The sequence below is a fragment of the Petaurus breviceps genome, unplaced genomic scaffold, assembly GCF_028583685.1.
Source record: "Petaurus breviceps papuanus isolate PSGF00001 unplaced genomic scaffold, PetGlider_PUasm1.0 555, whole genome shotgun sequence".
In the NCBI taxonomy this organism is placed as follows: domain Eukaryota; kingdom Metazoa; phylum Chordata; class Mammalia; order Diprotodontia; family Petauridae; genus Petaurus; species Petaurus breviceps.
In genome coordinates this window covers 786,984-801,650 of record NW_027186373.1, presented here as the reverse complement: position 1 = coordinate 801,650, position 14,667 = coordinate 786,984, and the positions used below count along the sequence as shown (strand labels likewise).

At 38.6% G+C, this 14,667-nt stretch overlaps 1 pseudogene; it reads right to left on the bottom strand.

Annotated features, from left to right (window-relative positions):
* Nucleotides 1-216: 216 nt before the first annotated feature.
* LOC138172934 (taste receptor type 2 member 7-like) lies at nucleotides 217-1,171 on the bottom strand (annotated as a pseudogene).
* Between the last annotated feature and the right edge of the window lie 13,496 nt (nucleotides 1,172-14,667).

Genomic DNA, 14,667 nt, shown 5'->3' with positions numbered 1-14,667 from the left:
GGCTAGTAAGTGTAAAGTGTCTGAGGTCAGATTTGAATTCAGGTCCTCCTGCCTCCAGGGCCACTGCTCTATTCACTGAGCCACCTAGCTACCCCATTAGATTTAAATATTTCTAATTACAATTAATAGAATAAACTAAAAAAAAATTTCTCAAGGACTCAATGTGGCTTCTTTACTGCCACACCTCTCTCTGAAAAATCCAAGATTTCCCAAAGTTCAGTCTCTGCCACTTAGACTTTCTGAGGGACTTTGAGGCAGGCTCTGAGTTTCCCCAGTATCCTCCGAAGGGACTGCCTCAGTTTGCTGTGACCCTGGATGATGATGATAGAGTGTGTCATGGGATAGACACTCATGACTATCAGTGAAAACATTGACACAAGTTTACTAAAAGGCATATAGAGAGGTTAAAGACTGCTATCATGATGCCCAAAGAGTACAGTGCAAAGAGGAAGAGGAAGGAGATGATGGCTTTCATGGCCCTTTTGTGGGCCTCTGTACTGGGATCCCTGGGGCCTGTGACCTTGAGATGCATCTGCTGGGTGTGCCTCCACGAGGATAGGATTAACAGGAAACAGGAGGTGAGGGACAGAGAAAAGGGGATCAAACCCCCAGTATTGGAAAGAATTAGGGCAGAAAATTTTAGCGTTTTAAATCCTTGGTTATTATGAGTAATATTTGTTTTATTTTCTTGATCAATGAAAGCCATCTGAATCTTAACAATTCTCTCTGTCATTGGAAGGATAATGAGCAAGGACACGAGCCAGCATCCCATCAGCATCCCGAGGACCACCTTGTTAATTCTCCACTTCAGCCAGAGGAAGGCAGGATGGGAGAAGTTGGCAATCTTCAGAAGGTAGAAGACACTGAGACAACTTCCAAACCAAGCACTTGAATGGTTGCTGAGGCTCCAGATAACTTCTAAAAATACCAAAATACTAATTAAATTTGTTTTACAACAGAAAAAAACAGAAAAGTTAATTGTCAATAGTACCAACAATAGACCAATCCTAGAGATGGCCAAGCTGGTAAGGATGAAATCAATTGAGGTCACTCTTCTGGTCTTCATGCAGTCAATGCAGGTCAGTAGTCCAATGAAGCCATTAGCCAAACCCCCCACTAGGAACTCTCCAGAGGCCACAGTCACAAAGATGCTCTCCAGTACACTTGGCATGTTGTGAAAAGAAATTCCTGATACCCTTAATACCATTTCTGGTGAATGGATTTTCAGCCAAGGTGAGCAGAAAAATATTTCTGTCTCTTAAAATAACAACAGTTTTCTTCTCTTTCTTGTGGTCTCTCCCTGTGATGGGAAAACACTCTGCCCTGCTATGGGATGGTACGATGAACAATGCAGTTGTATTCACAACAAACAACACTTTTCTTTGATAAAAGTTAAGGTGATTGTTGGCTCAGTCCTTGAGTGTGCAACTCCAGCATTTCTGGGTGGCAATTATCCACGTGTGGTCCTACCTAAGGGGCTGAGTTATTGTTTTCAAAGATGTAAATGTAGGACAGATTCTATTTCATTGCTTTGCACTTTTAACTCAACCTAATTTGTCTATGTAAGAGAAATAAGCCAAGCATCCAGCATAGAGAATGTAGAAAGATATAAGGATGAAGTGTTATCAACTTTCTGACAATCATTTTTCCTAAAATACAGGGAGGTCTCATGGAAAGAAGGTCCTTGGGTTTGAATCCAATGCTGACATGCTCGAGCTTCATGAACTAGAGCAAATCAATCAAGCTCTTTAAACCTTAGTTTCCTCAACTGTAAAATAAGGTGAATGATTCTTATAGGATAGCAAACATTTGGGGAAAGCACTGATTTAAAATGTAATTAATAGCCAACGGAGTTAAGAAGACAAAGACACCATGACACCAGCTGGAAGAGGGGTTTGAGCATTCCACAGGTTACCTTACTGATATGCAACTTTCTGTGACCATACTAACTTGATGGTTTACATAAAAACACTGTTTTTCGTGAAAAAGTTAGAGATTCTATCCAAAAGCCACCAGCCACTTCAAATTTCACAAAGGAGGTTTATTCATGTGTATGGCACTAATTACCTGGGTACTATATTCCAAGAAATTCTTAAACAATACTGTCCAGATCTATTAGAAACATAGGAAAAGAATGAAAATAGAAAAAAAAACCTACTGATCATCTCCTGAAACACCAAATTGAAAACACCCAGAAATTTCAAAGTCAAAATCCAGAGGATCCAAGACATTGACAAAATCCTGACTGCAAACAACCAGAAAGAAAAAGTTCAGGCACTAAGGAACCACTGAGGATCTGAGATATTATCAAGGAGAGGAAATGGTGGCATGTGGTGTTCCAAAAAGCAAAAGACAAAGACCTATAAACAAAAATAATTTATCCTGAAAGACTAAGCACAATCTTACAGGGGAAAAACATACCTGTAAAAGAATAGTATTCCCAAGGAGAAGGACAGAGAAGAAAACTTTTTTTCTGAAAATAAAACATGTGCATTTAGAGAAACCAAATTACACTTGAGGAATTAGAAGGGACCAAATGGTGGTGACTTTCTTGCATTCTAACAAGAGGAAAAATGAAAAGTGTCCCTTTAGAAACCCATTCTTTTCCAAGGTGACAGATTACAAAGATAAATACAGGAGGAAATTTTGTCCTGTTTTGGTAGTTCCAAAGAGAGGAAGGAAGGGGGAAGGAAATACGCAGGGAAAGAAACAAGGAAGAAGAGGAAGGAACTTATTTTTTTTTCACAATTAGGACTGTGATAAAAAAAAAAGTATAAAAATGGAGGAAGAGGTTGAATGGGGCTCTCTCGAGAAGCTCACTGATTCCTCTGAATCAGACAAAAGAGGGTCACACAGAGTTTGATGTAGGAATACATTAAAATCAAGAGAGAAACAGATGGAAACAGGAAGAGGGGAGTGGTGTGTTTCCAAGGTAGAGAATAGATCTTAGCAAAACAAATTTCAGCTTCTGAGAACAGATAGTAAAAAAGGAAAGAAAGAAATCATAATAAGCAATTATGGTGGTCTGGGGGTAGTTGAAGAGAAGGGCAGGGGAATGAGATCAAATGTCTTTGATTAAAGATAATTATTGCTGGTCACCTTCCTTTTCTTTCTTTACTTTCTTATTTATGAAGAGGGAGCAGAAGGTAAAGAGAGGAAACAGTATAAAATGATATTATGGAGGTAAATATACAATTAGCAATCATAGCCATAACTGTGAACAGGATAAACTCACCCATAGAATAGAAGACAGGAGCAGAATAAATCATAAAGAAGAATCCAGGGGCAGCTAGGTGGCTCAGTGAATAGAGCACCGGCCCTGGAATCAGGAGGACCTGAGTTCAAATGTGGCCTCAGACACTTAACACACACACACACACACACAAAACTAGCCAGGTGACCTTGGGCAAGTCACTTAACCCCAATTGCCCTCCAAAAAAAAAGAAAGAAGAATCCAGATATACATTGCTTATAAGAACCAAACTTGGCATATAAATGTTCACACAGAGTTAAGACGATGGACTGAAACAGAATATATTATGCTTCATGTGAACCCCCAAAAAAGCAGGGGTAGCAATCATTATCTCACCCAGGGAAGCATTAAGAAACGACTTGGTAAAAAAAAGAAAAGGAAGAAAGAAAGAAATAACACAGGAGCAGGGAAACTACATTGTGTTTAAAGGTACTAAATAGATAAAGATAAACATCAATAGATAAAGAAATAACATCAATAATTAATTAGCAATTTTTAACATATATACATTTAAAGACATGGCATCTAAGTATTTTTATTCAAAAAGATTTTTACATGTGCTAGATGTAAATATAGTTACATTAAGTAAAGACATAAGCTGATCATCATAGCTAAACTGCACAAAATACAAACACCGTTGATGATGTTAGCCATCTCCACAGCAGACTGAAACAAAAATTTTGTATGGGGAAAAAATGAAATGGAAAGTATGCAAAGGACAAAATAGCCATTAGGCCAATTTTTTACATCTTCTTTGTGTCCAAACATGTTTAGCTATTATAAGAACAAATTGGTAGTGGCTGTTATTTCCTATGATCACATTTTCCCCCTCTCTAATAACTTTCTCACCTAATGTCACTAATTCACATAGAAGAGATTCACAACCATCAATAATCTGGTGTTTGGTGGTAAATTAAACACATCCTTTTTTTTTTGTTCTAGGAAATAACATTCTTTGAACCACAAATGATAGGTGGATATATGTTCTATAACAAGAAGAGAAAATGCCAATGTCCAAAGGTCTTCCAAAACACAGACACCTTGAGAGATATAATATATATATATATATAATATAATAACTTCTCCACATTCATATTTCAAGAACACTTTCATCTTAAGCACTGTTCTCTCAGACAAACATTTTAAAAAGGCATGAAAATTCAAAGAAAGTCATAAATAGACATCTTTAAATCCAATAAAATAAGCTATTTCAGAAAAGGAGGATGATATTCAATTTGGATACCTTAATATTTAGCCTCAGGAAAACTTTAGAACAATCTTGAATCAAGATTTTTGTTGTAAATTTCTTCAGAGAGTCACTTTTGCTTTAACTTGTCATTTTTTCTAAGCCCTATGGCGAACAACAATGTATAGATCACAGCCTTGATCCATACATTCAAATAACTTCTATAGTCTGCTAAATAGTGTCATGAAACCACTGCTAGCACTTATTAATAGTCTGATAGCTGTTCACAATAAAATTCAGATCCTGGTTGCACTTCACCTGGTCGCTAGGCTGGAAGCTGTTGACCATAACTCTGAGCCAAGGGACATTCTCCACAAACTTCTCCAGATGTATCTTCAGGTGTTCACACTTCTCCATGATTGATAAGCCCATGGAACCACCACCTCTACCTCTTCAAACCGTGCTAGGTAGATCTCACTGCTTTTATTTCTCTTAATATCTAAGTATTTACAAGAAAAGTTATTCAAACTACAGGGGCAAAAAGCAAAACTATACTAGTTGGGAACATCAATAAACCCTTTTCACACTTGAATAAACAACAAAAAGATAAATAATAAATAAATTGAGGACTTGAAGAGAATTTTGAAAATATTAGGTATTATAGAAGTTTGATGATTACTAAACATATATTAAAAGGATTATGCATATTGCTTAGATATAAGTGGCACCTTTAAAAACCTGCCCATGTTCTAGGGCATAAAAACCTATTGAACAAAAACAGAAAAGTAGAAATACTAAACATATTCATGCAGTAAAAATTATAAAAAATTAAAAAAATCTTAAAAGATTCAAACTTAAATATAGACTAAATTGTGTAATCCTGAAGAATTGATATGTCAAAATACAAGTAATAGTAACAGAGAATTTCATCAAATAAAAATGACAACAATGATATCCATATCAAAACTTTTGGAATATAGTAAAAATATGTCCTTTCCAACTTGTCCCATTGCATGTCATGACTTACTTTTTTTTTAACTAAAAAAATGCTTTGTGACTCCATGTAGTGTTTTCATGACAAAGATACTGGTGTGGTTTACCATTTTCTTTTTCAGCTCATTTTGCAGATGAGGAAACTGAGGCAAACAAGGTTAAGTGACTTGTCCAGGGTCATACAGCTAGCAAGTATCTGAGTCAGGTCTTCCTGACTCCAGACCAGGCACTCTATCCACTACACCACCTAGCTTCCCCAACTCCTGACTTATTTTTTGAGGAGGATAGTTTGTAAGCTGTGTGAAGGATGTTTTGGAGAAGGGAGAGATCAAAAGCAAGGAGACCAAATAGGAGGCTAATGTAATAGTTTAGGTAAGAAATCAAATGAGTCTGAACTATAGTAGAAGCTCTTTGAGTATAGACAAGGGAACATATATGAAACATATTGTAAAGGTACCATCCATAAAATTTGGCAACTGATTAGAATATGGAGTGTGGTTAGAATATTGGGGTGATCAAGAATGAGGAGTCAAGGAGGACTCCAGAGTTAGACGCTGGTTGATCTGAAGTACATTTGTGTGCTTGGCAGAAACAGGGAATTTTAGAGGAGTGACAGTTTTTTGAGGGGAATATAATACATTCTGATTAAGCTATTTTAAGTCAAGCATGAGCAGCTTTCCAGAGGACTGCTGCTGTGAATAGCTTTCAAGGTTCTGGTTACATAGTATAGTGAACTCTCTATTCAGTAACAAAGACAAAACATTCACAGAAATCGAAGTACAGCATTCACAATGTTGTAACTTCAGAACTTATCACTAAAACGGCCACATAGTTTTCACCAAAATGGTGGTCACATAGTTTTAAGCAAAAGATAACATTCATTTAGTAACACAATCATTTAGTAAGTCCTTAATTCAATCACCCTTAAAGAAGCAAGCCTCCCTAATTAATACAAAGTACAAAGGTAAAAGTCCTCCACGCTAGGTCACATTGTCTTAAAATCTTCAATTTTAAAGTCCTCTTTCTTCTTGATTGGAAAAGTCTTTAACTCAATCATCTACATATAAAGGTCTGAGTTTTCCACCCCTAGTAAATCATTATCTTCTCAGTTTGCATTAGATACCCAAGGAGAGGTCTTTTCTTCTTGACTCAAGGCTGGCTCTCAGCTTCCATGGTTCCCCTTCCATGGTCCCAGCTCCTTCTAGCTCCTTGTTGTCCAGCTTCTTGTCCAGTTCCTGTTCCATACTGAAGCTCACAGTGTCTGGTCCACCTCAAGTCCTTCACAATTTCTGTTCTTGGGAAGACAAAGCTTAGCAGAGCCACAATGACATTCATACACATTGCCCACACCCTCATTAGTTCACTTTCTTCCTGTGAAATTAATATAGACCCAACAAGGTCTGGGGAATCAGCACAAATCATCAGTATAGTTCCTGGGCCTCTGAAAATGTCAGTAAGACCCTCCTCCAGGATTTCTGTAAACATACAACAAGAAAATCTTCTTTCAAGGCTTCTGAACCAGCAGCGAGTCCCAGAGCTTCTGTAACAACAGCACTGTCCTCTATCAGCAGATGAATCTGACAAAGTAACATCAAAACAGAGGGACAAAGTACCAACGTCACGGCCATACCTCCTCCTAGTTCTCCTCTCTTCTCAGTTCAGTCCTCAGTTCTCAGTTCTCTTCTCCCTCTCCAGCAGTAGTAGCCCAGCCTCCAGATGCTCGCTCCCAGAAGTTCTGGCCTCTCTCAGCTTGGGCTTTTCCTTATATATGGTATTAGCTCCTCCCTGTTCTGCCCCTTCCTTTTACATCAAGTCCATCCCACTGTGAGATTCACGAGTTCTGGGACTTAAATACTTGACGCAATCATGAACTTGGAAGAAGGTGCTAAGTACCTATTTGATTGCAAATACAATGGGCAGGGAAGCTCTTCAAATTCCCATTACCATTATAGCTATGTGGAGCTTAAGCTCTCTATAGGACACCCAATTAGAAATTTCAAGAAGATGGCAATGTGAGATAAAAGTTCAAGACATTGATTTGGGTTAGATATACAGAATAGAACATGGTTATGTATAGATGATAATTAAAACCACAGTAGTAAACAAAACTCTCCCCCCTCTCCAATTTAAAGAGAATAAGGATGATAACAGCTTTTGTTTTGGTTACCTGACTCAGGTCTTATTTGACTCTAAAACAATATGGAATCTATGGCCATCTGTAGCACCCCAAGTGTCCCCAGGGTGGCTGCCAGTACAGGTTCTTAGATCTGCTTTGTTAAAGGAAAGCAACTCAAAACTGGTTAACAAGCTTACTTTAATCAGTCAAATATGAATTGTTTACCTAGTTCAGGGGAAAAAGGTCAGCACCCCAAACTTCAGAGTATACAGACAGAATTATCAAGACAGAGAAACAGATCAAGTAGACAGCTTTCCAAACTGTCCAACCATTACATTCATACCAAATCAACATCTGCATTTTTCAAAGCTGGGAGGCTCTCAAAAACGGCTTCCTAGAGTCTCATCTGATCAAATCACAGAACACTTCTCAAAGTGAGCCCCCAAAACAAAGCTACACATCAGGGCTTATATAGCCTTCTCCTGGCTCAGAGAATGTAACAACCTTATTGACTCACTGGCCAATCAAAAAGTATCTACTGAAAAACAAGCCTCCCACCCCAGGCTCCAGGTGCACTTTAGCCTAGGGGCAGGGAAGATCTTCAAATTTACATTCCCATTCCACCATCATTCATATTTTCTGTCATGAAAAAGAAGTTGAAAAAGTAGGATTATCAAAATGATATCACCAAGTAGTGGAGAGATAGGAAAGGACCCAGGTGGATATCAATACTTAAAGAGCACAATAGGAAGATGATCCAGTAACAAAGACTGAGGAAGCATGGCCAGATACTTGGGAAGTGAACCAAGAAAGAGAAATGTCATGGAAGCTAAGGAGCAGAAGTTAGTCCACAGGAGAAGGTATGGTCTAGAGCACCAGAAACACCAATGAAATCAAGAAGAATGAGGACTGAGAAAAAGGCACTTACGTTAGAATTTATGATGCTAATGCCTCCATTTCTCCAAAACTTTATCAAATATGCATCCGGTCCCAGGGAAACATTGGACCTGGGCATGCTAGAAGAACTATAAGTAGCAAGACGTGCTTTCTTACCACTAACACAGGCACATATACGTGTCCAATTCCAGCCAACAAACAAGCATTTATTAAATACCTACTATGTGCCAGATCCTGTTCTAGGCAACAATTTTTATCATTTTGTGAGACAAAAACTTAATGAAAGAAAGAAAGTCACATGTTTTTTGTTGTTTTAAGGAATGAGAAGGGAAATCATTGGCAAAAAAGAAGACACTGGCATCATTACATCCACCTTAGGTTTCATCTATCACAATGTCTATCTATTTGTCTCTCGTTAGATGTTTATTAGTGTAAAGTCTCCAGGGTCTGTGGGTCATGTGAAGTGATACAGAATGTGATACAAGAATACCTTCCTCCTGTCCCCATGGGTAATTCAGATTCTACTTAAATTGATGCAGTATCCCCCTGTAGGAACCAGTCCATAGAGACTGGAAGGCCTCATAGTCAAAGGTTCTTTTACATGATCTTCTGTTGGTTTGGTGCCTAGTAGACAGCAGGTGCCTAGTAAATATTTCTTTCACAGATATTGCTCAATGATCTGCAATGATAATGAATGAAAGAACCTTAGCAAACTATTTCAAGGCTCAGCTGGCTTCTTTCCTCATGGAAGAGGCAAGCTTCAGCAAATATCTGCCTTGAGAAATGAGTTTCCCAGAGCCTTTGAGGCAACCCTTGAGTCTCCACAGCACTCTCAGGGAGGTCTGCCTCAGCTTTCCATGCTCCAGGAGAAGGATGAAGCAGTGAGTGGTCCAAGAAGTAGAAGGCCATAATCATCAGAACAAATATTTCAACCAGATAATCCTCTAGCAAAGAGAAAATTAAGAACCTTGAACCTTCCAGTGCTCTAGACCGTGATTATGGTCATGACAAATAAAATTGGGAAGGAGACCAGAGATTTCACAGCGGTCATATGGGCTTTTGTATTGGGGTCTTTGAAGTTTGTGATATTGATCTGCATCTCTAGCAGGTAAGAGGAAATCAGGGACAGATACAAAGAAACAAATACCCCTTCCCCACATCAAAGAAAATCAGGATGGGAAAGTTTTGGACTTACCTTATTGGGATCTTCTGAGTCATGTTTCTCTTGTTTTTTTTTTTCCTTTTAAATTTATTTATTTTTAGTTTACAACATTCAGTTCCACAAGTTTTGAGTTCCAAATTTTCTCCCCCTCTCTTTCCTCCCCTCTCCCCCCACCCAAAGTGGTGTGTAATCCGGTATAGGTTCTACATATACCTTCACCTTAAACATATTTTCACAATAGTCAAGCTGTAAAGAAGAAATATAACCATTGGAACAAACCATAAGAAGGAAGAAACAAAAGAAAAAGAGAGAGAGAGCAAACAGTTTGCTTCAATCTGCATTCAGACTTCTGTAATAGTAATGGAATTTGAAGATCCCCTTGTATTGGAAAGCAGTTAGCACCTTATTTCAAGTTGTGATTGTGTCAAGTATTAAGATCCAGAACTTATGAATCCCATGGTAGGAGGAACTTCCTATTGTAACAGGAAGGGGTGGAACAGGAAGGAGCTAATACCTTACATAAAGAAAAGCCCAAGCTAGAGAGCCAGAACTTCTGGGAGCAAGCATCTGGAGGCTGAGGAGCTAAGAAATGAGAAGAGAGAAGATTGTGAGAACAGAACTCACGGTGGCAGAACTTCTTTTTTTGCTTTTTTGGAGGGCAATTGGGGTTAAGTGACTTGCCCAAAGTCACATGGCTAGTAAGTATGTCAAGTGTCTAAGGCCACATTTGAACTCAGATCCTCCTGACTGCAGGGCTGGTGCTCTATTCACTGCACCACCTAGCTGCTCCAAGTGGCAGAACTTCTTCTGAAGGCTGCCAAGGACTTCTGATGGCCACCCGAGCTGCCGAAGACTTCTGAGGGCCAGCCAGAGCTGCCGAGGACTTCTGAGGGCCAGGCGGAGCTGCCGAGGCCTTCTGAGGGCCAGCCGGAGCTGCCGAGGCCTTCTGAGGGCCAGCCGGAGCTGCCGAGGACTTCTGAGGGCCAGCCGGAGCTGCCGAGGACTTCTGAGGGCCAGCCGGAGCTGCTGGGAACAAGAACTGAGAAGTGAGAAGAAAGGAGAACTGGGAAGAAGCACGGCTGTGGGGACAGTACTTTGTCTGTTTTGTTGTTACTTTGTCAGATTCGTTTGTTGATAGAGGCCTTGGACCTTGGTGTTGGATCTATGCTGGCTTCGCAGGCAGGAAGTGAATCGATGAGGGTCTGGCAATGTGAATGAATGTTATTGTGGCTTTGTTAAGCTTTGTCTTCCCAAGATCAGAAACTGTGGGAAGGGAAACCATGGAAGCTGAGAGCCAGCCTCGAGCCAAGATGAAAAGACCTCTCCTTGGGTATTTAATGCAAACTGAGAAGATCATGATTTGCTAGGGGGGGGGGATGGCCTTTGTACTTTCCACTTCCCCTTAAGAGGGTACTTAGTGGTGACTGATGATATTGTAACTTAATTGCAACCTAGGGGTGGAAGGCTTTGACCTCTGTACTTTGTGTCAATAAAGGAGGCTTGCCTCCTTAAGGGTGATTGAATTAAGGATTTACTTAATAAAGAACTTACTAAATGAATGTCATCTTTTGCTTAAAACTATGTGACCACTTTGGTGAAAACTACATGGCCATTTTAGTGATAAGTTGTGAAGTTATAACATTCTGAATGCTGTACCTTGATTTCTGTAAATGTTTTGTTTTAATCTGTCACTGAATAAATAGAGAATTCACTATACTGTGTAATCAGAACCTTGAAAACTGTTCACAGCATCAGTCCTCTGTAAAGCTGCTACACTTGGCTTTACAACTTCCTAATTCTTTCTATGGACGTGGATAGCCTTTTCCATCATGAATCCTTTGGAGTTGTCTTATAACCCTGCATTGCTGAAAAGAGTCCAGTCTATCAAAGTTGGTCATCACACATATGTTGCATCTGTAATCGTGTACAAATTTCTCCTGGTTCTGCTCTTCTCAGCATCAATTCATAGAAGCCTCTCCAGGTAAATATGAAGTCCATCTACCCCTCATTTCTTATAGCACAATAGTATTCCATTACATTCATATACCACAACTTGTTCAGCCATTCCCCAAATGATGGGCATCCCCTTGATTTCCAATTCTTTGCCACCACAAAAAGAGCTGCTATAAATATTTTTAACATATGGGTCCTTTTCCCATTTGTTTGATCTCTTTGGGACACAGCCCTAGAAATGGTATTGCTGAGTCAAAGGGTATGTACATTTTTATAGACTTTGGGCATAGCTCCAATTTGCTCTCCAGAATGGTTGTATCAGTTCACAACTCCACAAACAATGCATTAGTATTCCAATTTTCCCACATCTTCTCCAGCATTTATAATTTTCCTGTTTTATGTTAGCCAATCTGACCAATGAGATGTGTACCTCAGAATTGTTTTGATTTGCATTTCTCCAATCAATAGTGATTTAGAGCATTTTTTTCATATGGCTATAGATATCTTTAATTTCTTCCTTTGAAAATTGCCTGTTCATATCCTTTGGCCATTTATCAATTGGAGAATGACTTGTATTCTTATAAATTTGATTCAATTCTCTGTATATTTTAGAAATGAAGCCTTTATCAGAGACACTGGTTGTTTCCCTCCTAATCTTGGTTGCATTAGCTTCGTTTGTACAAAACCTTTTCAAATTTTTTTTTTGCTTTTTGGAGGGAATTGGGGTGAAGTGACTTGCCCAAGGTCTCACGCTGGATTTGAACTCAGGTCCTCCTGACTCCAGGGCTGGTGTTTTATTTACTGTGCTACCTAGCCATCCCATTTTTTTTCTAAACCTTTTCAATTTAATGTAATCAAAATTATCCATTTTGAATTTCAAAATGCTCTCTATCTCTTGTTGGTCATAAATTCTTCCCTTCTCCATAAATATCACAGGTAAACTATTCCTTGCTTTCTCAGATTGCTTATAGTATCAGCCTTTACATCTAAATTGTGAACCCATTTTGACTTTATTTTGGCATACGGTAGAAGATATTGGTCTATACCTGTAATAGTAATGGAATCTGAAGATCCCCCTTATTGGCTTGGTTTTTGGTTTGATTGTGTTAAAACCCAGAGCTTGTCAATCCCACTTGTGTGATGGACTTGTTGATGTAAAAAGAGAGTGCTGAACTGGGAGGAGCTGGTGATGTAAATTTAGAGAGACACAAGGAAAGAGAGAGGCAGAAGAACTTTTTGGAAGCAGCATCTTGGAGGCAGAGAGAGACTGAGAGGATTGCTGAGGCCCAGTTTGAATTGCTCAGGACTTTTGAGAGCTGCCACCCAGAGCTGCCAAGGACTGAGGAGACCTGGCTGTTATGCTGGTACTTTGCTGTCTTTTTTTATGTTGTTTTGCCAGATTTGTCCACTGGTGAAAAACAGTACTATTGTTGCAGAGGGCTTGGAACCTTGCTGTTGGTTCAGAGCTCCTGAGACTGTTCTGCAGACAGAGAGTGAATTAATGAAGACACTGGCTATGTATCTTGTGGCCTTGCTAAGCTTTGCCTCCCCAGGAACAAAGATTGCTGTGTCAAGATGAAGAAAAGACCTCTCTTTGGGTATTAAATGCTGTGTTTAAGCTTGTTGTAACTCTGGGGTAAATGGCCTATTCAGTTGTAATCCAAGGTTGGGGAACTTTTGACCTTTTTGTGCTCTGTGATTGAACAAATGAACGTACTTTACTTATGATTGGAAACTAATCTCCATTTGAGAAGAGGGGCTTTGTGATGGACTAAATGAATGTACAGCCTAGGGGTGGAGTAGTATTTACAAGAGGGACTTTGTGATTGATTAAATAAATGTAATGTCCAGGGGTGGGGCAGTACTTGGAGATTATTGACTTACACTTGGTAAATGCTGTATTTTGAATGATGTCATGTTTTGATCTTCTCTGTTCTTGGTTGGTCACTGAATAAAATGGAGAGCACCTATGCTGGTATTTTTAACCTTGGGAAGTTGCCTTTGCTTGGCATTACAATACCCAGTTACTATCATATTATTTTACAGTTTTCACAGCAGTTTTTGTGAAATGTTGAGTTCTTATCCCAGAAGCTGAATTCTTTGCGTTTATCAAACAGTAGATTATTATAGTCATTGACTACTATGTCTTGTGTACCTAATCTCTTCCACTGATCCACCATTCTATTTCTTAGCCAGCACCAAGTAGTTTGATGATTGCTCCTTCATAATACATGTTAAGATCTGGTATGGCTAGGCCACCTTCCTTAGCATTTCTTTTAATTAATTCCCTTGATATTCTGGACCTGTAGTTCTTCCAGATGAATTTTGTTGTTATTTTTCCTAGCTCTATAAAATAATTTTTGGGTACTTTGATTGGTATGTCACTAAATAAGTAAATTAATTTAGGTAAAATTGTCATTTTTATTATATTAGCTTGGCCTACCCATAAGCAATGGATGCTTTTCCAATTATTTAGATCTGACTTTATTTGTGTGAAAAGTGTTTTGTAATTGTGCTCATATAGTTCCTGGATTTGTTTTGACAGGCAGACTGCCAAATATTTTATAATGTCTACAGTAACTTTCAGTGGAATGTCTCTTTCTATCTCTTGCTGTTGGGTTTCATTAGTAATATATAGGAATGCTGAGGATTTATGTGGGTATATTTTATATACTGGAACTTCGCTAAAGTTATGTATTATTTCAAATAATGTTTTACTTGTTTCTCTAGGATTCTCATCATATCATCTTCAAAGAGAGATAATTTAGTGTCTTTTTTGCCTATTTTAATTCCTTCAATTTCTTTTTCTTCTCTTATTGCTAAATCTAACATTTCTAGTACCAAATTGAATAACAGGCGTGATCATGGACATCTTTGTTTCAAACCTGCTCTTATTCTTATTGGAAATGCTTCTAACTTATCCCCATTATATGTCAGACTTGCTGGTGGTTTTAGGTAGATGCTACTTATCATTTTAAGGAAGACTTTATTCCTATGCTTTCTGGTGTTTTTAATAGGAATGAGTATTGTATTTTTTCAAAGGCTTTTTTTGCGTCTATTAAGATAATTACATGGTTTCAGCTAGTTTTGTTGTTGATATGATCAAT